The sequence below is a fragment of the Callorhinus ursinus genome, unplaced genomic scaffold (genome assembly GCF_003265705.2).
Source record: "Callorhinus ursinus isolate GAN/ISIS: 27379988/994484 unplaced genomic scaffold, GSC_fseal_2.0 scaffold3, whole genome shotgun sequence".
Classification (NCBI taxonomy): Eukaryota; Metazoa; Chordata; class Mammalia; order Carnivora; family Otariidae; genus Callorhinus; species Callorhinus ursinus.
In genome coordinates, this window is record NW_027397065.1 from 24573204 (window position 1) to 24596847 (window position 23644).

Consider the following 23644-nt stretch of genomic DNA (forward strand, 5'->3'; position numbering starts at 1 on the left):
GAAGTGAGTGACTCATTCAGTTACTGGGAAATTTTAGGCAAAGTTAATTCCAATTATTTTAATATCCAGCCTTAGTCCTCCTCAGGGGGCTTAAGTTCTGCATAGAGCAGAATGCCTTTGATGGAAAGTGACAGCGGCTGCTGGAAGAGAAGGGTCTTGTCTGTATTCTGTTTTGTGTGCAAGGGGAGAGGATTTGGAAGGTGGAGCTTTTTATGCTTAAGATTGACATTCTCAGATTTTCAGGACTGGATTTTCGGTTCAGGAAGAAAGCACTTTTTTGCTGATTTAGTTTTGGAGAGCCACTGAATCCCCAAACAGGTGGACAGAATAAGCACTCTGTAAACCTAACTCTTACATGCCTGACATCAACCTTGTGTGTCGTATGGGACAAAGTTGATCCCCACCACCCAGTAGATGAGGAAACTGAGGCACAGAGAGATTAACTTGCCCAAAGTCGCACAGCTAAAAGCTGAGATATGAACAGGTGGCCTTTGGAGTCTAGGCTTCCAGCTTGCTTGCTTGCTTGCTTGCTTTCTTTCTTTCTTTCTTTCTTTCTTTCTTTCTTTCTTTCTTTCTTTCAAGGTTTTATTATTAGAGATAGAGAGCAAGAGCAGGAACACAAGCAGGGGGAACAGGAGAGGGAGAAGCAGGCTTCCCACCAAGCAGGGAGCCCGATGCGGGGCTCAATCCCAGGACCCTGGGACCATGACCTGAGCCAAAGACAGACACTTAAAGACTGAGCCACCCAGGCGCCCCTCAGCCACTTTACTATACTCTTAGTAAATCTTTGCCTACTTTTTAGGTCCCAGTCTGCCTACAGAAAAGATCTGGTGTGGAAGATAGAGCATGTTGCTCTGTGGTTTCTTAGCTTATCACCTTTTTTTTTTTTTTAAGGAACTTTCATTATGAAGCTGTAACGAATGTGTTCCTTTTTCTGAAATGTTTAACATTTGAGATTTATACCTCTCCCAGAATGTCTTGTCGCTCACTTTAGAGCTAAACATTGTAATGAAAACCATTATGTAGCACAGCATCCAGCCTTTTGAGTTGGTTTTTATTTTTTTTTTATTACTTATAAATTTTAAATTTGTTGAGAACACCACACAACAAAACTAGCTTGCAATATATTTTTCGGTGAATTTGAAGCAAGCTAGTCCATCACTATATATCATTTTTGGTGTCTAGTAGAATGATTTATCTAGAGAGGGATTGATTTCCGCTGAATTTTAGTTTAGGATTTAGGATTTTAGTTTAAGTCAATGTGGAACCTTCAGTATTATAGATGGTCTAGCTGGTAAGCAGGATACATTGTAAAGCCATCCTAGATCAAGAGCAGCCTGTTTGCTGTTATTCTGGCTTTCATTCTTTTCCCTTCCTCCTACAAGTCTGTGTTTTTCACCACTTGGCCAGACTCTGGGGTGGCAGTAGGCCCAACTCTGGGTGCTCCCGTTTTTCCCACCCTGGAGGAACAGCCTACCCCTGACATAGTCTTTGGAAGGCTTTTCGCTTTGCTCCTCAGAGGAATTCCTTTGAGGCTTGGAGGCAACAGGCAGCCTTGTCTGTGTTAGCTTCTGTGTATATTTCAGGGTTAATAAATCTCAGCTAGAAAAATTAATAAAAATTACACTGCAGTTGAGAGGCTGACCAAGGCCTAATTTCCTGAAGATGATTTGAGGTAATATAAGAATTTGAGTAGATAGAAAAGAGAGACATTGTTAAGGTCCTGAAATTCTTCATCACTTCTTATAAGCAGATTTCACAAGTTGCTTATTGTCTACATTGAGTTTAATAGATCTCTTATTAATGTCTTAAGTTTGGATCTGGAGAATTAATAAATCAGATTTTGTATAACAGATGATCAATTTTTAAATAACTAGTGTAGACTATGACCATAGGGATTAATATTAACTCTTAGAAGTGTCTTCAGAGATTGGAACTCTGATAGAAGATGTGAAAGTGAAGTTCAGACTTCATCTTTGCCCAGATAACAATTATCAAGCAAGAAAGTAAGAATGTCTTTAAGATATTTGATTAAAAGACTTTGGAATGTGGAGACTTTTATGCCTTTTGGAATTTTTTTTTAGAGGTGGGGAGGAGTAAATGGAGGGAGAGGGGGAAAGAGAATCTTAAGCAGGCTTCATGCCCAGTGCGGAACCTGACGCTGGGCTTGATCTCACAACCCTGAGATCATGACTTAAGCCGAAATCAAGAGACGGTTGTTTAATGGACTGTCCTATCCAGGCCTTTTGGATTTTAACTTTCATTGTGAATAAACACATAAAAATATGCTTAAACGTTTTACACCTTTAGTACTTTTTAAAGAGTCCATAGTTGATGTTTAATAAAAGTTGACTTTAGTCTTCCAGTTGTTTTTTCTTGCTTTCAGAAATCTGAGGATCTTAAGAATGATATATAAAAAAACATGATCCATGATCTTCCTTCTACATATTCTAGCGCACTCCATAAACTATAGCACTTGTCGCTGGGGTTTGGGCAGGTGTGTATAAGGGAGTTAGTTTCATTGTGGAGGGTGTAATGTTTGAGATCTGCGACTTTGGCAAGTGATGGAACTCTGGCAGTGGTGGCAAGCAGGCATTGAGGAGGAAGGCAAGAACATGGAAGCATCTGGAGAGGCTGGTGTCCACCACCCCCTCCTGAGGTCAGCAATTCTGCAGGACCCCTGCCCAGTGTATTTGACCAAGACCCAAGCTCACTTCCTATACACCAACTGTGACAAGAATGCATCTAGTCTGAAGGCTTACGTTTATTATTATTATTAATTATTACTATTTTAAAGATTTTATTTATTTGACAGAAACACAGCGAGAGAGGGAACACAAGCAGGGGCAGAGGGAGAGGGAGAAGCAGGCATCCTGCAGAGCAGGGAGCCCGATGCGGGGCTCGATCCCAGGACACTGGGATCATGACCTGAGCCGAAGGCAGACGCTTAATGACTGAGCCACCCAGGCGCCCCAAGTTTATTATTTTTTTAATTGAATTGAATTTGTTGTTCCCAGATCAGCACCGCTCTCAGGGCCTAAACAGGTATTTTTGTTTGGGAGATGGTGCAAACCTATTTATCTGAAGGGCATTTTCTCTCTGACTCATTAGTTAGCATTAAGGGGTATCTGGGCTGTGGGCAAATTGACTAAAATTGCCACTTTTTTTGTTGTTTTTACTTTGAATCAGCTTTTGTACTTTGTGATAGCTGTTAAAACTTTGGCCTTTTTTGACAGACCGGAATAAGTGTTGAGATTTTTCCTAGTAGAGTGGTAAGTAGTTCAGTTGCAGCTGCTTGTCCCTCGTTTGGGTTTTCGTTTTTTGAGCCCAGTGGTCTTAGTTGCTCCCTCTCTTGCAGAGAGATCTTTAAGAAAATGTGAGGATATTCAGTAGCTTTGGATAGGATCTCTGGTTGCTGGATTATAAAGGCCTTACCTGTGCTTTTGGCCCCCTCTGTCTCGGTGGTCAAGTTAACTGGTAGCATCAGCTTTTACAGTACGCATAGCGCTGAAGAGGGGAGGAGCTCCCAAAGAGTGGATTTTGCTTCTTTTTATAGTTGTGATTAGCAGGTTGATCAGGAGCAGGGAGGTAGACCATTTTGACTAAAATGGGCTTCTGTTTCAGTTGTACATTTCAAGCCAAGCTGCTAATTTTAAGGTTGAATCCATGTTGAGGTTCAAACAAATTTGAGGGTTGATTATACTGAATGGACTTCAGACTTAGTGTTTGAGTATTGCCAAATTTGCTTTGTGATAGGCAATGAATCATTTGATTTGAATGAATTAAGTCTGTTGAGGTTGTAACGTAACTCTGTTGTGAGATAGTATATTTAATGTAATGTTATTTGTGCTTTTATGCAGACAAGCTCATAGTTGGTACCCAGGAAATATTTTATGTTGAATTTGTAAATCTAACACACCATTTTCTAAATAAAAGATCAACTTGGAAGCACTTTAAAACTTTCGTACTCTACTTTTGACTGCCTCACAACTTCATAGCTATTGATATTTGGGGCTGGATAATTCTTTGGTGTGGGGGCTGTCCTTTGCATTGAGAATGCTTAGCAGCATCCTGGTTTCTACCCAGTATAAACCAGAAATACCTTTCTTCCTTCTCCTGGTTGTAGCAGCCAAACAGGTCTACAAACATTGCTAAATCTCTGAGGGGAAAAAAGTTAACCCTGTTGAAAATCACTTGGTTGCAGTCTAACCAAAGGCCTATTCTTTATACCCATGGCACTGTGTTAGCATTTTGCATTTTAGGAAGGAATGATTAGAAGGCTTAGTTCTAATTCTCAAAAAGATAACTAGCATTTTTTGATGATTGAAATGTATCCTTTCTCTGGATGCCCAAAAATGCGCTTATGTTTTAGGATTCTAAATTTTAGTATATTACAGAAAATACAAGGGTAGATATTATGTTCATATGCAAATTAAAGAAAAAGAGGATTATTATAATGAAATTTCCTTTTCTAAAGTTGAATATACTTCTTCTGAGAAAAACTTTATGGCCAGGTGATAATAAATAGATCATCTTTTACTTTTTGCCAATTGAATTAGAGATTGAAAGTAGTCCAGGTTTATTCCCCTTATTTTTTAGCATACGAATGAAAGATATACTGATCAGTAATAAGGTAGTATAAAAGTCATACACAAACATAATTTGAGATGTCTGAAGTTTTCTTTTTTTTTTTTAAGATTTTTTTTTTATTTGACAGAGACAGCGAGAGAGGGGAACACAAGCAGGGGGAGTGGGAGAGGGAGAAGCAGGCTCTCCTCTGAGCAGGGTTCCTGATGCGGGGCTTGATCCTAGGACCCTGGGATCATGACCTGAGCTGAAGGCAGACGCTTAACGACTGAGCCACCCAGGTACCCCGATGTCTGAAGTTTTCTTAAGTAAGCTTTATTTCTGTTAATTCTGATTCGAGTTACTGCATTTTGTATTCCTTCTTGAGAAAAAGCAGGAACAGAAACTGGAAAATAAAGTGGATGGAGATTTCTCTCTTGTTCAACTCATTTTGTTTTAAATAGCCTTTTTTAGAGAAAGGACGATGGAAGTGGGGTAGGAAAAGACTGAAGTTTTTGGCAGATGTTCTCCTTCCTTCCCTTTTGTCCCCAAGGTCTCTGGTCTTGAACTCTGCCTAACTCAGCTAACTGTGGGCCAAATTTGGCCCACCACCTGGTTTTGTGGGGCCACAAGCTAAGAATGGTTCTCATGTTTTCAACTGATTAAATATTTCATGACGGGGCCACACTCATTTCTCTACAAATCGTCTCTGGCTGCTTGTACCACAAGAGTTGAGCAGAGCTGAGTAGTAGCCACAGAAACTCTCTGACCCACAAAGCCTAAAATATTTGCTGTCTGGCCCTTGACTGAAAAAGTTTGCCAGTCTCAGATTTAAACTGTATTTCTCTATTATTAACGTTAGAGGCAAATAGTGTGGTTAGATCCGTTGAAGCAGAGGTGTGTATTGAAAACAAAATTCTTGTCACCTGGTTATTAGATAAGCATTAGTGAAACTTAGTTTGTGTTTTGAGAGTGTGGTTTAAAACTGGTATTATATACATGTTTCATAGATTTCCAAGTATCCTTGGGGAACCTCTGTGCTGGAGCATGGACATGCTTGACATGTTTAATTTGTTTCCCTCTATCACCTGCAGGCTTCTCACTACAGGACTGCTCTGGGATAGAGGGTTCTGGGGCACGAACTCTGCAAAATTGATCCATAGTCTCAAGGTCGAAAACCATGACTTTATTGTATTTTGGATTGGCTGTAATTCACAGATGGGCTGAATTCTGAGCTTAATCAGACCGCTTGGGTTAGTTAGGGTTGTGGAAGGAGAGCCTGGGTCCATCAAAGATGGAACTTGGCAGTCCTCTCTGGGACCCTGAAGGCTACTCACCTTGGAGGCAGAGAACTACCAGGATGTCTGCCTCCAGGGGCACTGGACTGCTACTCATCAAAGAGTAATTAATTCCTGCTAATTTTGATCCTTCTTCATGCTTCCTGAAGCTTATGTGTGACTTTCTTCATTCCTTTTGGCACAGGCCACCACCCCATTTGTGTCCTCAGAGATTTTACTATCATCATTAAATTGCAGTACACTTAGTCCGAACAAAAATGAGTGTAATGAGTCTCATTGAGTGGTGTTGCAGTTTTTAAGTATTTTTTTTCCATTTTTAAATGTATGCATTTCAGCATTTTCCACATGTGCATGGTTTTCTCACTGGCTTCCTTTGCAGGTGGTTACCTTTGGGAGTCAAGAGAAATGAAATGCTTTTTCCAAGGGCAGAGCAGGTCCCAAATGTGACCTAGTCCCACCAGTGAACCTCATTGTCCTGAATCAGGAGACTTGAGAGCCGGGGAATTTGTCAGTGATTTTTTTTTTCTTTTAAACGTGTTTTCTTCCAGGACTGATTGTTTTATGATGGGAAGCTCTCCTCCTTCAGGGTGAGGCTGTACTTTGGGGCTGAAGACAGACTTTGCAGCAATTCACCCCTGTTCCTTCATATCTCAAGTATGAAAAACTGTGGGATTTGTGGGTCCTGGCCTTCGTGGTAACATTTTTACTTGTAGAACATTAGAAGATGGAAGCCAGAGAATAGGAGTTATTCTTAGAATTACTTTCTCCCTAAAAAAGTTCTGAATTTGCATTTTGAGACTCTATGGAGGTAGTCATTCTCTTAATAGTCACCAGCACCCCTAGAAAAGTCATAATATGAGAAAGGCAGATACAGAATTTTAAAGTAGGGAGGGTCATTCCAGATCAGATAATTTAGTCTTTGATTTTTCAGAGAAGGACACTGAGACACATAAACTGGGCTTCATCAGTTTGCCCTGGGTCCCCTAACCTAGCATACCTGGGGTATGCATCCTGGCCTGTAATTCAGTGCTTTCTGTTGTTCTTTACTCGGTATATATTTGAGAATTACTTTGTGTTAGGTACTGTGGAAATTACAGTAGATGTACTAGCTAATGTTTCTTGCTTTGCAAGAGCATCTTAGTTATTTGAGGCGGTGCAACTGTCGTTTGTGAAACAATTAGAGACAGCTGAGTGTTAATTACTCATTAAAAGAGTTAATGTTAAAAAGTTAGAATAGTGCTTGGCACATAGTACATGTTCAGTAAATGCTAGTTATTGCCAATGAACAGATTTATGGAGTAACCATTGTGTACCAGGTATTTTTGTAGGTTCTGGGGATATAGGAGCTAAGAATAAAATAAAATAAGAGTCCATGACCTTAATTCTTATTCTTGGCATAAGGGTGGAGGCCTTAAAGGAAATTCAGCACTAAGTTCTGGTAGTGGCCTGGCTCAAGTTGACCAAAGGACCTGAGGCCAGAGCTCGGCTTTTCTGACTGGGTAGGACTTTGAAGGGAGAAAGAATATTCCTAGTGTGGAGTATCGTGCTTAAGGCTTGGGACATGAAGGAGCCTGGCACCATGAGAAGAGGTGAGGAGATTGGTTTGATTTGGAATCTTTGGTGCTTGTAAGAAGTAGTTGGGGAAACATGGTAGGTAGTTTGGGATCAGATTGTTAATTGCCCTGGGAGTCAGTCTGAGAGGTTACATGAGTCAGATGGTAGGGAGCCATTCAAAGTTATTGAGTATGTTAGGAAGCTGCTTGAGAAAAATCATGCTGGAGAAATAATTTCATAAAAAATTTTAGACCTGGAAGGGAGCTAAGAGTATTCAATCTAGATTATTCTGGTAGCAGTGTGTAGGAAGACTCAGAAGCAGGAAGGCAGCTGAGAATCTGTTTAAGGTAATATAGACATAAGGCACTAAATCCCTATACTAGTATCGAAATGGCTAGAATCAAGAGGAAGAGAAAAATGTGCAGGTATTTTGTAAAAGAAACATCAGGGCTTTTTTTTTTTAAGTGTTTTATTGTTATGTTAATCACCATACATTACATCATTAGTTTTTGATGTAGGGGTCCATGATTCATTGTTTGTGCATAACACTCAGTGCTCCACGCAGAATGTGCCCTCTTTAATACCCATCACCAGGCTAACCCATCCCCCCACCCTCTTCCCCTCTAGAACCCTCAGTTTGTTTTTCAGAGTCCATCTTCTCTCATGGTTTGTCTCCCCCTCCGACTTACTCCCCTTCATTCTTCCCCTCCTGCTATCTTCTTCTTTTTCTTTTTTCTTAACATATGTGCATCAGGGCTTTTTAACAGATTTCTATAAAGGGTAATGATGGGTGTGGCTTGAATGAAACAATTTTTCCCACCTTTTTCCTTTGGGGCATTTGGAGAATTAGCTAATACCCTTTGCAGAAGGGGATAGTTTGGAAGATGACCTGGTTTGGGGAGCCAACCTCAGGTTCGTGTATGATAAGGTGGATGTTAGTAGAATTAGCCAAGTGGGCTGCAGTGCCCAAGTGAGAGGTGAAGGGAGATGCTGATCTGGTAGTCATCAGCATAGTTAGAGTGGATGAGCTCACTCGGGACTGTGCTTTGTGAGAAGAGAGCAGACAGCCGAGGAACATTTCTTCTAGCCAAAAGCTGTGCTTCTCGTATTAAGATGATTGTGTAGCAGATGCTAATAAAATGAAGCAGCTTGTATTCAAATTGTCAGAAACCAGCTCATTGATCAGCATACCTAAGAAAAGATAAGACTATCATAAGGAAGGATTTCAAAGAAGCATTTCAGTAAGAAACTAAAAAAGACCCTTCTCATTTTTGGCCCAAATTATGGAGTGAAATGATTTTTTTTTCTAGGTTATAAGAACAGAAAATAGATTGTGTGTGTGTGTGTGAGAGAGAGAGAGAGAGGGAGAGATGAAAAGAGATGGATTTATTAAAGATCAAAAGGCAACACTTGAAATAGGGACTTCATAGCTCAAGGTTGTTTTGAAGATCAGACAGATTTCTGAGTACCCCCAAACTGCCTCTTGTTGATAGTAAAGAAGAGCCCTTTTTGATTAGTGGCTGACCAAATCCTCCCCTGCTCAAACTGAACAGATAAGAACTGTCTGTGGCCCAAGGCCAATTTTGAAAACTTGTAGGGCCCAATGACAACAACACTTAAAATGCAGGATATTTCTTCTAACTTTTAGGGAAAAGATCTAACCAATAATTGTTGAAGAGAAAGAAAAAAAAACTTAAGAAGAACCCGAGAAATTTGTATCCTTAACTCATCTTTATAGCTGATTGTATGATACTTAGAAATCTGTTTTCATTATATTTTTACATATTCTATTGTGCCTTACTATTATGTTTGTTGCTTCTGTGGTGTTTACCATGCCCCACCTTGCCCTTGTAGATTGAATGGTTCAGATGGACTTTTATAAAGTCTGTAGGAAAGGATTTGTGAAATTTGAGAGTCTTTGCTGCTCGAAATGAAAAGTTAGGAAATTCAGAATTTGTAATAATTCCGATGGAGCTTGCCTAGACACTTCCTTTCTCCTGTCGTCTGTAAGGAATAGAATGGGCTTTTTTAGGAAATGATTAGTGTAAATAACATCGGAGGCAGGCTGATTACTTAAAATTTAACACTGTCTTCAGAGGACCCCAAAACTTTTCTGTATGAAAAACCATCTTAGACATGTCAGTTGCATTTATTTTAATAGGCTAACAGTGTTTAGGTTGATTGCTTTTTCCACTACCAACAATTGTTCTTTTTTTACATTAATGTGTTTCTGAAAATTACTTGGGTAAATGTATGTTGATGGAACTTTTATCATCAGATCCTAAAATACGATATATGCCATTCATCCATGCAGAATAAATTTAGGTGGTATAAATAGTACATAATAACAACCCTTGTGCATAAAGGCAGGCATATCTCAAAAAATGTAAGACAAATTAGCAACATCAACCAGCAGCCATAGACCAGATGACATAAGACAGCATGACCCTGGTTCCCTGAGAATTGTTGCCGTCTGAAAGCCTATCCTGTGAACATTCATGCATGTTCTTGGGTGGGATACACTGTTGACTATCTCAGAGTGCTATATAGAAGAATAGAAGTACATTAAAAATATGTCGTAGAAGTAAAATTAGTGCGGTTTTCAAAAAAATAATTTGCAAAAAAAAAAATATATATATATATATATATAAAGAAAGGAAATATTCCACACAACAGTTCGGGAAGTGCTGGGTTAAAGAATTTTGTTAGTCAACACCTAATTTGCTTAGCACCACTTAATTGCAGTTATTAAATGTATTTGAAAGTTATAAAGCTGCACTGTGTGAAAATTGTTTATAATCGAAACATGGTGTGCTTACAAGCCCTTGTTCTAATAATCGTTTTAAAAAAGATGGCTGTTTTGCAGCATCTCGATTTATACACAATAGCATGGTGTCTAAAACGTGGCCTCAGCTGGACGTGGTTTTTGTGCAGCTGCATTGGGGTGGTGTGGGTGGGGTGCCTCATAGTTCTAATCTCAGTTTACATCTGGAAACTCCTAGGGTGGGGTTGGAGGTGTGTCCTGGAGCCTGGACACAGCGCCAGCAACTGGAGTCCTGACCACATTTTTGGAGGTGGCGAAAGGATGGGGTTCACAAGGGTGGGGAAAAGTGGCGTGGCCTGTTGTTACTCTAGGTCGGGGCTGGGAGGCACAGTGATTCTGACAGCTGCAGAGCGGTTACCCAGGGGCAGCGTCTGAGTGCTGAGGGTTCCCTGCCAGGGCAGGGCATGGTGAGCTTGAGGTCCCAGCTCTTCCCTTCACCGTCCCTTGGCACTCTTGCTGTATACCTGTCTGAGTAGCCTCTACTGACGTCACACGTAGGCAGGTGTGAGGTTGATGAGTACTGATTTGCCAAGGCAAAGCCCATCGCTCCCGTGTTTTGGCTAGGTGTTATGTAATTAATAATTAAGTGCTCTTTGTGTTCATTTGGTGAGTACATCATTTCTTTGAACGGACCAGTGGAAGCACAAAGACAATTAATACCTTGGAAAAGATTCAGGCATGATAAGCTTCAGGTCTGGGAAACACCATTAAAAGGTCATTTGTCACTGTGGTTTGTGGCTTGTTACAACTTGGTAGTGTTACATGCATGACTATGGCCAGGGCCTCAGCTCACACTCTTTTTGGTCTCAGCACTACACATCTTAAGGGTGGAGTGGTCACTTGAGGGGTTTCTTGTCATTTTATGAAACCAAAATGCCTTCCTGTTGAGTGCCCGCAATCTGACTTAATATAAATAGCGGGATTTTTCATATAGTCGAATAGCGGCTGCCTGACTTGGAGCTACTGCAGTAACGGTGACACTCCTGCTGGAAATAAGACTCTGTTACCAAATCACTGTTTTTATATTTAGCTTTCATACAGTGGTTCTTAACCGGGGATGTGTGAGAATTGCCTGGTGAGCCTCTTACAATTATTAAAGGCAGATCTGTGCACTCTCTATAGGTAATCCCCATTTGTCGCCACTGCTTTAAATTCATATTTTCACTGACCACTCAAATAGAGATTCTCCTGACTTCGAGATGTAATGTCTCTACCTGACAGCACTGTTGAGCTGTCTCATCGTTCCAAAACAGAACTTTTCCTTCTCCCTCTGCTCCTTTCCCGGGACTCACTCCTGATTTCCCTACAATGCCACCCATCTTCCCAGTTGCCTCAATAAAAAACAAAACAAAACAAAATGCAAAGGCTATTTTTCTTCTTTCCCTGTACCTCCCTTTCCTAGCTCATCTGTCCTGTCCCATCCTGTTGCTGTCCTCCACCACCTCGGTCCAAGCCACCACAGCATTGACTCCCTATTGCCCCACCATAGCTCCAGAGTAGCCTTAAAACCCTTTTTATTCATTCCCCTAAACCTGTCCAAGGTGAAGATGTTTCTTTCCTGGAAAAATATTTTTAACTGTTAAGTCTTTTCCTGCCTCCTCTGTTCAGAGATAGGTGTAGAGCCTCATGAGACCAAAACATGGCCCCGGGAGCCAAGTTGTAGAGTCACATGCTCTCACCTCTCATTGCTCCATTGCAGGGGCTCTCGGCTGCTGAGGCTCATAGCTCTCCAACTCTTCTGATGGGGATTTGGACAGACTTCCTCTAAGAGGGCCAGTCAGTGGAAGCTTTATTTATATAGGGTCAGCTCTTTACTGCGTGTATTAGTTTCCAACTGTTGCTGTCACAAAGCAGACAAAGTGGCTTAAAAAAAAAAAAAACAAGAAAAATGTGTATCTTCCAGTTCTGGGGATCAGAAGTTTGAAATGGGTCTTATTGGACTAAAATCAAGATGTTGGCACAGCTGTCTCTCTTCCGGAGGCTTTAGGGGAGAATCCGTTGCCTCATCTTTTCCAACTTCTAGAGGCTGCCTGCATTCCTTGGTTCCAGGCCCCGTCCAGCACGGCATCACTCTGACCACCTCTTCCTTCTTTGTATCTCCTCTGACTCTGATTTCCATCTCCTGTATTTCCCTTGTAAGGACCCATGTGATTACACTGGGCCTGTCAATATTCTAGGACAGTCTCCCCATCTTTCAAACCCTTAAGTTAATCACATCAGCAAAGTCCCTTTTGTCAGGTAAAGTAACAGAGTCACAGGTTTCAGGGATTAGAACCTGAACATCATTGGGGTGGCCTTCATTCTGCCTACCACACCAGGCACTGTTTAAACTGATTAGTATGTGCTCACTAATTTAACACTCATAACCACGCTATGGGTGAGGTATTTTTCATTACAGATGAGGAAACTGAGACACAGGAAAGTTATGTAACTTGCCCAAGGTTTCTTTGGGGTAGTGGAGCTGTAATTCATATTTGGCTTGGCTTCATTTTTTATCTTATTTTATTTTCCAGCTTTATTGAGATATAATTGACGTAGAACGTTGTATTAAGTTTAAGGTGTACAATATGTTGATTTGGTTAACACTTACGTATTACAAAATGGTTATTACCATAGTGTTAGCTAATACCTTCATCATGTCACATAATTACCATTTCTTTGTTATGATGAGAACATTTAAGATTTACTCTCTTAGCAACTTTATGTAGTACAGTATTAACTATAATCAGCATGCTGTACATTAGATTCCCAGAACTGACTCATCTTATCATTGGAAGGGTTTTTGTTTGTTTTTTTTTTAATAACTGGAAGTTTATACCCTTTCATCAGCATCTCCGTTTCCCCTCCCAACCTCTACCATTCTCTTGTTTCTTTGATTTCAACTTTTTTAGATTCCACATGTAAGTGATATCATACAGTATGTGACCTTTTCTGTCTGACATATTTCACTTAGTGTATCCTCAAGGTCCGTTTGTGTTGTCATAAATGGAAGATTTAATTTATTATGGCTGAACAGTATTCCACTGTGTGTGTGTGTGTGTGTGTGTGTGTGTGTGTGTGTATGCATACATGTACTTGCATAAAGTATCTCTTTCCAACCCTTCACTTTGGGTTTATGTGTGTCCTTTAAAGCTGAAGTGAGTCTTTTATGGACAGCATACAGTTAGGTCTTGTTTTTTGATTTTTGTTTTTTTTAAAGCTATCCAGCCACTCTTTGTCTTTTGAGTGGAGAATTCAGTCCATTTACATTTAAAGTAATTATTGATAGGTAAGAACTTAACGTCATTTTATTAATTGTCACCTGGCTTTTTTGTAGTTTCCATGTTCCTTTCTTCCTCTCTTGCTGCCTTCCTTTGTGACTTGGTGATTTTACATAGTGGTATGCCTTTGATTCTCTTCTCTTTATCTTGTGTGGATCTGCTGTAGTTTTCTGCTTTGTGGTTATCATGACATGTTCCATAGAACATTTTATAGATATAATGGTGTATTTTATAATAACTTTGATCACATACAAAAACCTTACCCTTTTACTCTTTTACCCTCCCTTTTATGTTTTTGATGTCACAACTTACCTTTTTCTATTGTGTATCCATTAACAAATTACTGTAGCTGTAGTTGTTTTTAATACTCTTGTCCTTTAACCATTTTACTGTAGAATTAAATGGCTAACACTCCACCATATTAAAGTATTATTTTGAATTTGACTGTATATTTAACTTTTATCAGTGGGTTTTATATTTTCATAGGTTTTCATGTTACTAAGGAGTGTGTTTTATTTTAGCTTGAACTGTTTTCTGCTTTCCTTGTAAGGCAGGTGCTGTGGTGATGAATTCCACCTTAGCCTTTGTTTGTTTGGGGAAATCTGTATCTCTTCTTCATTTCTAAAGGACAGCTTTGTCAGGTGGTATATTTTTGGTTGGCATTTCTCTTCTTTCAGTACTCTGAATATATCATCCCATTCTCTCCTGTCCTGTAAGGTTTCTGCTGAGAAATCTGCCAGTAGTCTAATGGGGGTTCCTTTGAATGTAGCAAGCTTTTTCCCCTCTTACAGCTTTTAAGATTCTCTTTGACTTTTGACACTTTAATTGTAATGTGTCTTGGAGAGGATCTCTTTAAGTTGATTTGGTGTGGTGACCTCTTATTTCCATGAACTTGGATATCCATATCTCTTCAGACTGGGGAAGTTCTCAGCCATTATTTCTTTAAATGAGCTTTCTGTCCCTTCTCCTTGAATTCTAATAATTTGCAAATTGGTTCTTTTGTTGGTATCTCACAGATGATGTATGCTTTCTTTACTCTTTTGCATTCCTTTTTCTTTTTTCCTCCTCTGATTGGATAATTTCAGTTGATCTGTCTTGGAACTCACTCATTCTTTCTTCTGCTTGGTCAAGTCTTATGTTAAAGCTCTTTGTTAACATCAGTTCAGTCATTGTTTTGGTCAGCTCCAAAATTTGTTTGGTTCTTATTTATGTTCTCTGTCTCTTTGTTGAACTTCTCATTTTGTTCTTATGTTTTCCTGATATTGTTAAATTGTTTATCTGTATTCTCCTGTAACTCTGAACCTCTTTAGAACATTATTTTGAATTGTTTGTGGGGAAATAGCTGTATTTCCATTTTGGGGGGACGAGTTCCTGGAGGTTTACTATATTCTTTTGGTAGAGTCATGTTATCCTGAGCCTTAGTGATGCCTATAACTTTGCACAGGTGTTTATGCTTTTGAAGAAGCAGTCACTTCTTCCAGACTTTATGGACTGACTTTGCTAAGGGAAGCCTTTCACCTGTGTGGGAGAGGGGACATTGGAGCATGCTAGTGATCCCAGCATGTCCCCAGGTCTAACACCTGTGACTCCAGTTCTAGTGGCGCGGGGCACCAAGTGTAGGGGCACGTGGCAGCATCTCTCTTGAGGGTGGCGTGATGTCTCTTTGGCTCAGGTTGCTGGGGTCCACAGCTTTGACAACTGTGTGGTTCTTGGCAAATGCTCCAGGGTGTCAGCAGTGGCTGCAAGGGCTGCTTGTGTCCTCATTGGCACCTCCAGGCCCAGTGGCTAGGAGCTGGGGCAGACAGCCGTGGTGGCCAAAGCTGGTTGTGTGCACCTACTCAGCTGTAGAGGCCTGTGTAGTGGCAGGGGCTAGTTGCACACATACATGTAGTGGTGGGATCCAAGGCAGGCAGCAAAGGCTGGGGCCAACTGTGGGTGCACTGGCAGTTGCAGGCGACCTGGTTGTTGATGGTATTACCATGACTGCTCATTCTCACCATGGGCACACAGCAGTGGAGGCTGGTGGTGGAGGTCAAGCAGGGGATGTGTAGTTGCACAGATGGAGTGTCTGATGCCAGGTGAGCATGATGGTGCAGGCTAGTGACAAAGACAGGACTTCATCCATGTTCACAAGCAGCTGTGGAGGCCCTGGCTATCGGCTTGCTCTCCTATTGCTGCAGTCTCTTCCTGAACGTTTGCAGGCAGTGGAGACTGGTGACAAGTGGCAGGTTGGCAGCCTGCAAGTACATAGCTCGAGGGGCTAGCTCCATGGCAGTGGGGATCAGCCATTGGGATCTGGGCTGGAGTCTTGCACTTGAGCAGCCACAGAGGCCTTGGCTGGCTGCTGGCGTGTTTCCTAGGTTTCAGAGGGGCTGAGTGGGGAGAGAGCAGGAGGGCCACAGGTGGGTGGCATCAACAAATGCCAATACAAGGGTTGGGTGAAAACTGGTAAAATCTGCAGGGATTCCATGGCAGCTGTGCTGGCCATTGGTTCCTTCACTGGTGAAAGCTGCTGGGTTTGTCTGTAGAGCAGGTCACTTAGAACCATTCTTGTTCATGCTGTGTGGCTACTATTGGTAGCGCCTGCTTTTCTTCCTTGTTCCTAGTTGTCTCTTTGTGTCCCTTTGTGTGGTGCTCCCAGCGGCAGGGGAACCTGTTTTACCCTGCTCTTCTTTCCTAGCAAAGGGAACTCTTTCTGGCTGGGGAGTTCCCTCTTGGCATTGAGCATTGCCGACCTGGGGGATGGGATAATGCAGGCAAAATGAAGCAGTCTTTTTTTTTTTTTTCTGTGTGGTTATTTTCAGTTTTTTTGTCCCACTGTGTTGCCGAAGTTTTATAAGTAGACTCCAGAGCTGTCCCACAGCTGTTTTTGTTCATGGATAGCTGTTTCATTGTTGATCTTTGTGGGAGGATGGAGGTTGGGGTCTCCTTGCTGCCATTTTGATGACGTTACTCTTGGCTTGGCTTTAGGGCCTGTTCTTAATCACAGTTGTTGTGCCCTGGAAAGTGGTACCCTTTGAAGTGATTTTAGAAAGCCAGGGGCGTCTGGGTGGCTCAGTTGGTTAAGCGTCTCGTCTGCCTTCGGCTCAGGTCATGATCCTGGGGTCCTGGGATCGAGCCCCACGTAGGGCTCCCTGCTCAGTGGGGAGCCTGCTTCTCCCTTTGCCTCTCCCCCTGCTTGTGTTCTCTTTCTCTCTTGCTCTCTCTCTCAAATAAGTAAATAAAATCTTTAAAAAAAAAAACCCCAAAGTGATTTTTAGAAAGCCATACTTTTATTGTAGCAGCAGCAGCAAAGGTAACGTCTTCTCAAATGCCTACCTGGTGGCAGGCCCTGTGCTAAGTTCTTTTCAGCCATTCCAAGCAATAGGTATTAGCACTGCATTTTGCCCATAAAGGAAACTGAGGCCCAGAAAAGTTAAGTTACTTCCTCAAAGTCACAGTGCTAGTAAGTGCCAGACCTAGGATTAGAACCCACATAGTCTGACCCAGAGTTCTTGTGCTTAACCATCTAGCTCAACTGCCTTTATCTGGTAAAAGGAGTTATTAAAAATAAAGGTATTCATTATTTGCAGTTATTAAAAATAAAAATGTGGTGAGGTATAATATCCTAAAGCATGAAATGGAGGAGTATGGTACAAGGATAATTAAGAGAATTAATATCCATTTAAGCAGATTATCCAAGGGTGCAGGTTTGTGATTTATGTCACCCTCTCAGGTAGTTTGGGGGTGATTTGCCAAATGGCTTATTGGCTGGTATATCTTAGATATTTCACTGACGTGCATGAAGTTGGAGATGTAGGTCCCAAACCTGTCCGATCACCAGAGTCACTTGTGGAATGTAACATTGTAGTTTCTGTGGCCCTTTCCAAGATTTCAGGGTGGATCCCTAGGATTTGTAATTTTTTTTAAAGATTTATTTATTTATTAGAATGCACGCACGCATGCAGGGAAAGGAGCAGAGGTAGAGAATCTTCTAGCAGATGCCCCCACTGAGCATGGAGCTTGACTGGGGCCCGATCTGATGACCCTGAGATTATGACCTGAGCCAAAACCAAGAATCTGACGCTTAACCTACTGAGCCACCCAGGCACTCCTGGGATTTGTAGTTTTGAGCAGCCTTTCAGATGCTTCTTATGGTTACTATTAGAGCCTTTTACCCAATCACATTAGTACATGGTGGGCACATTTTATGACAGAATCCAGGTCCAGAGAGATCTTGATGTGATGGAGTGATATACTGAATCTAACAAAATCTGACAAGAAGGGGGAAAAGAAAGCATGAATGACAGGTGATATGGAGCTAGAGTTTCAGACGTACATACACATATGTATTCCAGTAAAATTTTGTTTCTTTTGAATCCCACCATTGGTGATTATATTTTAAATCATAATATTTTATCTATCGTTCTCTTAACTAGAAAACTTGATTTGGTTGAGTGAAGATCTTTTATCACTACTGTGGTAGGAGGAATTTCAGAATCAGCCTCGGGTTCTTTTACCAAACCCTCTTTATCCCGTGCATCAGTTGAAATTAGAGCCCAGTGAACGCTGATTACTGAGAGTAGTGAACGTTGAAACTTTTGGTTGGACTGTACAGAGTCCATAATCTTCGCCTGCCCTCGAAGAGGAGCTGCATATTCTATCCTACTCACAAGGTCATGATTGTCACTCTGTGGCCAAACAGCTCAATTTCTGTACCATTTCCCTCTCAGTCAGTGAAGATCACCCTATAATTCAGGACTTTCCTTCTCATTCTTACCTACTTTTTGGGTCACAGAGGAAGATTTTTGTGAATTTTCTTTCTTAAAAAAATTGTTAAGAGTGTTTTATTTTTATTCGTATTATTTTGGTGTAAGCTGTGTGCCAAAAAATGACATTTAATACTTCCTTGTCTTAGAAAAAAATGTTAGTATGTTTTTTTTTCTCCCCCCCCCCGCCCCCCAGTAAATATTTGCAGTTCTTTTGTGCATCAGGCATTGTGCTGGGCATCAGGGTACAGTGATGAATAAAACAGCTGTGGTACCTGTTCTCAATATAGAGATTCATTTAGTGATGAAGATGGGGAAACAATACATGAATAAATAGGTAAAAAACGGCCGTGGAAGAAGCAAAAAATAGACCTAGAGAATAACACGAGAAGGCCTATTTTCAGTAGGATGGCTAGGGAAGGCTGCGCTGAGGGAATGTTTCAGGTGAGATTTGAAGCACTGTATAAAGGGAGAACATGTATGAAGGTCTTGAGATGGTTTGAGGAGGAGAAGTAGTTTACAACTGAGATGAGATCAGGGTGAAGCTACGTTGGGGGAGGGATAGATAGATGCAGGTGTTTACTGATTGTAGTAGAAGTGCAGTGAGAAACTAGCACTGGATTGTTGGAAGGATAACGCAGTTGTGTAGGGCATGGTTGAAGGGTGTAAGCTTAGCACTGGGAAATTAGTTAAGAGGCTGCTGTGTACTAGGCAGGAGAGGTTGCTGGAGGCTTGGATCAGTGTGGTTGCAGCTGAGAGGGAGAGATGTAGAATGATTCGAGTATTTTAGAGGTAGTAAGGAAAGAGCTTGCAGGTAAGTTGGATGTATGAACACGGTGAGGAAGGAAGAAGAATCAGTTATGCCACCGAGATTTTGGGAGTGACCAACTAGATGGAGATTAAAGCTACTTACTGAAGATTTGAGGATTGTAGAAGGCTTTTTTGGAGAGGGTATCTTTTGGACATAAGTTTGAAACCAAGTTGAGTGGAATAGTTGTTAGGACAGATGGGTTTGTTTTTCAGAGAAGAGGCTTCAGCTGCAGATAGAAATATAGATGAGACATCAGTACAAAAAAGAAATGGAATTTAAACCATGGAGTGGATGAGATAATTGAAGATAGTATAGAAGGCAGAAGGCTCAGGTGTTAATAACCTTGAGGCAGGCACTCTGTCATGTAGATGCTGGGGGGAGAAGGAGACTGATAAACAGGAGGCAGGAGGAACCCCAAGAGCATGCTGGGCTGGGAATAAGTGAAGAAAATGTTGCCAGGAGGAAGAAATGGTCTAGAATGCTAGATGCTCCTTGAGATGATGAGTAAGGGGAGGACAGTGTTTGCTTATCATCACTAACAACATGGAAGCCTTTGGGGACTTTGCAGGAGCAGTTTTGGTGGAGTGGTGGGCAGATGCTGATTGGAATGGGCAGATGAGGGAATGGGAGTTTATAAAGAAGGGGGTGATGAGTACAGACTGTTGATAATCTCTGTATGTCTGTGAAGGTGTTGGGGCTCGGGAAGGGAATCGTGGGGCTAAGGGAAGCATTGGAGTTTGATGTTTTAGATAGGATATCATGTTAAGTTGAACCATAGGAGATTGGTGAATTTTACTATTTTTGATTTATGAGAATGGCAAATTTCATATAGCTTGACCTGAAGTTACATGTTACACAATTGAGAATGAGTTACTTTTAAAAAGGGAGTTTGATGAAGCAGTGTTGAGAGAGTTTTAACCAAAAGAATACCAACCTTTGAGCTGTTGAGAGAGATGGGTTTGGAGCTCACCAGTTAAGTGTTGGCCTTTGAAGTGGGGAAGGGGAAAGGCATGCATTTTTTTTTTTTCTACTGTAACAGGAAGGAAGATGCTGATGTGCAGATTCAGCTGAGCTTGAGTGATCACAGTGATGCCAATTCCGGCAGCTAGTGCTTACTTGGGGCAAATAATTATGTCATAAGTTTTCAGATTTAGCTGTAGGTGTACATTGATTGATTTTGTTCATAGGACTGAGTGGTTTCTGATCCTGTTTTGCCTGTAGTAGGCTTTAAATTTTCTTTCTCAAAAGTCATTCGTATTAGTGATTTTTTTTGCTCAATTTTTCTCTTTCATCAAAATCAAAGTAAATCAAATATCATGATTTCCTTCTCCACTCCTCTGCCGTGCAACACCATGGCCTCCCTATAGAACTGATTGGCAAATCAAAGAATAAAATGGTTTTCTCACAAGTGATTTTCTTACCCTACAGAAAATTGTCTTTTTCGGTATTACTATCTGTATTCCTTGACTTGTCAGTGTAATTGAAACATTATCTATGATTTCTGTTACTTTAATGAAGAATACAAGCACATCCTTTTAAGGCCATACCACTCTTCTCTGTCGTATATACAAAATTTGCTTATGAGGTGTGTGTATTTCAAGAATTTCGGCCATTTGGGGGGAGATTTTATTCCACTGCATAATGTAGTTTAAAAAATTATTTTCATTAGACCATTCTGCTGACATATCCCCAGACCACAATTTTCTCCATGGACTTATTAATTCGGTACAGAATTCCAGGTACTGATCATTAATTGTATCTTTAAAGCTACCATGAGATCGAAAGTCGTCTTTGGTGCCTTCTGGATTGTTTTTCACAAAACATCTCTCTCCTGTAGTGTTTATTTTGAATAATACTCTCATCCATGGGTTATGGGACTAAGGCCATCGTAAGAATATTCCTAGATAGAGCCCTCTTCTTTCTCAGTGTGTGCTTGTTGAACTGTATGCATGGCTCCAAAATTATCTTTTCCTGATACAGAAAGGTCTGGAGAAATGCAGGCACCCCTGTATTAATTTATACACTCACTGTAAGTTTATCATACGATAAAGCATGCAGCATCTTAAGAGCTCTAGGGTGCTGGTATTTTAGACTAAGTTTTACTTTATAGAGGAGGGTAGCTTTACTAGAGGCAAGACAAGTCAACATGTTCTAATTCTGCTTGGAATCAGGAACTTGATTTACTCTTGTTACCTGCTGTGGTAGAAATTGCAAGCATCACTGAAGTAGACTTGTATCTTCAGTATTGGAAATATTCAACAGAATTCATCAGAAGTGATTTCAAAAAGCAGTGTTTTGATAATAAGTGAAGAAAAGTTTTTCCTTTATTTCAGACAGCCTTTGATAGAATGTCTGTTTAGAAAAATAAATATAAGTTGGCTGCATGCCTGACTCTCATACATTTTAAGCTTCTTTGGGTGAGCTTTGGGTTATGCCAAGGGGACTCACTTTGGCCTTTCTGCTGAGAACCACTCAACCAGCGTCAATGTCTGCTGATAAAGGAGGGTTTGTAGTATGATACTGCTCAATAGCTTTGCTGACCTGGAATCTACGTGGTTCAACCAGCTTCTCTTTGAGCCCTGAACTGGTGTTGCACTGATGCATCCTGTTTCCTTTGCTGTGCCATGTCTAGTCATGAACTGATGCAGGTTTTCTGTAGCTTTTCACTAGAGGAAATGGGGCTTGTCTTACAGGATGAGTTCTGTGTTAAAACCTTGTACTTCTGGCTTCTGTGTAATATGCTGATAAATACTCCTCAGAGTTCTACCTCTTGGAGACCTAACATGCCACCCCAGAGGAGACAGTTGGCTTATAGGACAGCAGTTTTGACACATAGGGGCTATTTATGTTCCATGCCTCTTAAGTAGGCCTGGGAGAGCATCTTTCAGGTGTGTGGAGGCCGTCTTAATGTTTCTTGTCTCTGGCTTTGGATATTTGTCCCCAGTGTCATCTTTTCTCCCACCTCCCTCCTCCCCAAAAAATTAGTGGCCTGCTGACTTGCTTCTAATTTTGGATATTTCTTTTCTCATTCTAAAATATCTTCTCTAGTCCCTTCAGACTTCTGTCAGTTTCACACAGTTTGCTCCAGTGGGCTTCCCTTGGTAGACACCAGTCCGCTGACCTCTCCCCTCCCCTTGTTGAACTGGCCTCTAACACGGAAGTAGAATCCTTTTTTTCTCCTGGCTTCCCTATTACAAAGTCAGCAGCTATTCATAACAGACGAAAGAAGAATATAAATACCCATAACCAGTTTTTACCATCTTGATTATGGTCTTCCATAATTATTTTTCAAAAAGGATGATATCAGATTACTATTTTTTTATGCATGCTTTTTAAACTTTTTCTCTACTGTATCTTCTGAAAGTACCTTCCCATATACTTCTGGTTTTTTTTTATTAACATAATATATTATTTGTTTCAGGGGTATAGGTCTGTGATTAGTATATTTCTGTTTTTAAGGAATTAATATTTCTAAATTTTCAGTGACGGAAAACATTTCCATGATATAGATGTACCATTTGACCAGTACTTTACCTTTGGACGTTCAGGTGTTTTCTCTTTTCCCTTCCTCTTTCTTACTGTCCTCCTGTTACTTCATTCCTCCTTTCTGTCTTCCTGTTATTTACTGGTGATAGAACTTTTGTTTTTGGGTGTCCAGAGTTATTTGTTCACTAGGCATAGAGTTATTTTATTAAACCCTAGTGTGGACTTTTTGGGTAGGCTGTTGCTTGTGAGAGTGTCACTTTTTGTGTTCAGGTATGGACCCATATCTTATGTGTATCTGTCTTCCCAGCATGTAGCGTTTGCCTGGTACACTGGGTGCTCACTAAAGAATTATTGTTGAGTTCCAGAAATATAAGGGCCATGGGACAAATATTTAAGTATCTACCATGTATTTAAGGCCCTAGATATAGGAATGAACAAGACAAAGATTGTCCTTGCTTTCATAAGCTGAAATATTACTCTCTACAACAAGGTTTATATTATAAAGACGACAAGCCTCTTAATGTGAGGATCAATTAAAAAACCTTAAAGTTGGGGCACCTGGGTGGCTCATCGGTTAAGGGTCTGCCTTCTGCTCAGGTTGTGATCCCAGTGTCCTGGGATCAAGCCCCACATCAGGCTCCCTGCCCCTCCCCCTCCGCTCCTGCTCTGTCTCTAGCTTTCTCTCTGTCAAATAAATAAAATCTTAAAAAAAAACCCAAAAAACTCTTAAAGTCACACAATGTAGGAAAAGCAGTCTACGTGACCTATAGCATGGTTATTTTTCATGCATATAGCTAATTCAGAATTGACTAATTGATTTTCCTGTAGATATTTCTTATTTAGGATTGTCCACTAGGGTTACTACAATGGAATGATTTTTTTCGGGTTCATACTTTTTGACCCTTTCAAGTAACTAGAATCAGTTAACTGAAATTTAAAATTTCACGCCTGAACATAATATGTTATACTTAGCTATTATAGAGAACTCAACAGATCTTTTAGGATTGGGTTTGGGGCAATAGGAAATATATCCCAAAATATTTTTGGTTTTTCTGTTGCACATTTTAAAATACGATTAAACAAAGATTGCAGCCATG

At 40.7% G+C, this 23644-nt stretch overlaps 1 protein-coding gene across 4 annotated transcripts in view; it reads left to right on the forward strand.

Annotated features, from left to right (window-relative positions):
- MAN2A1 (mannosidase alpha class 2A member 1) overlaps positions 1-23644 on the forward strand; it is a 165385-nt gene that overhangs the window by 2334 nt on the left and 139407 nt on the right. The window lies entirely within an intron of this gene.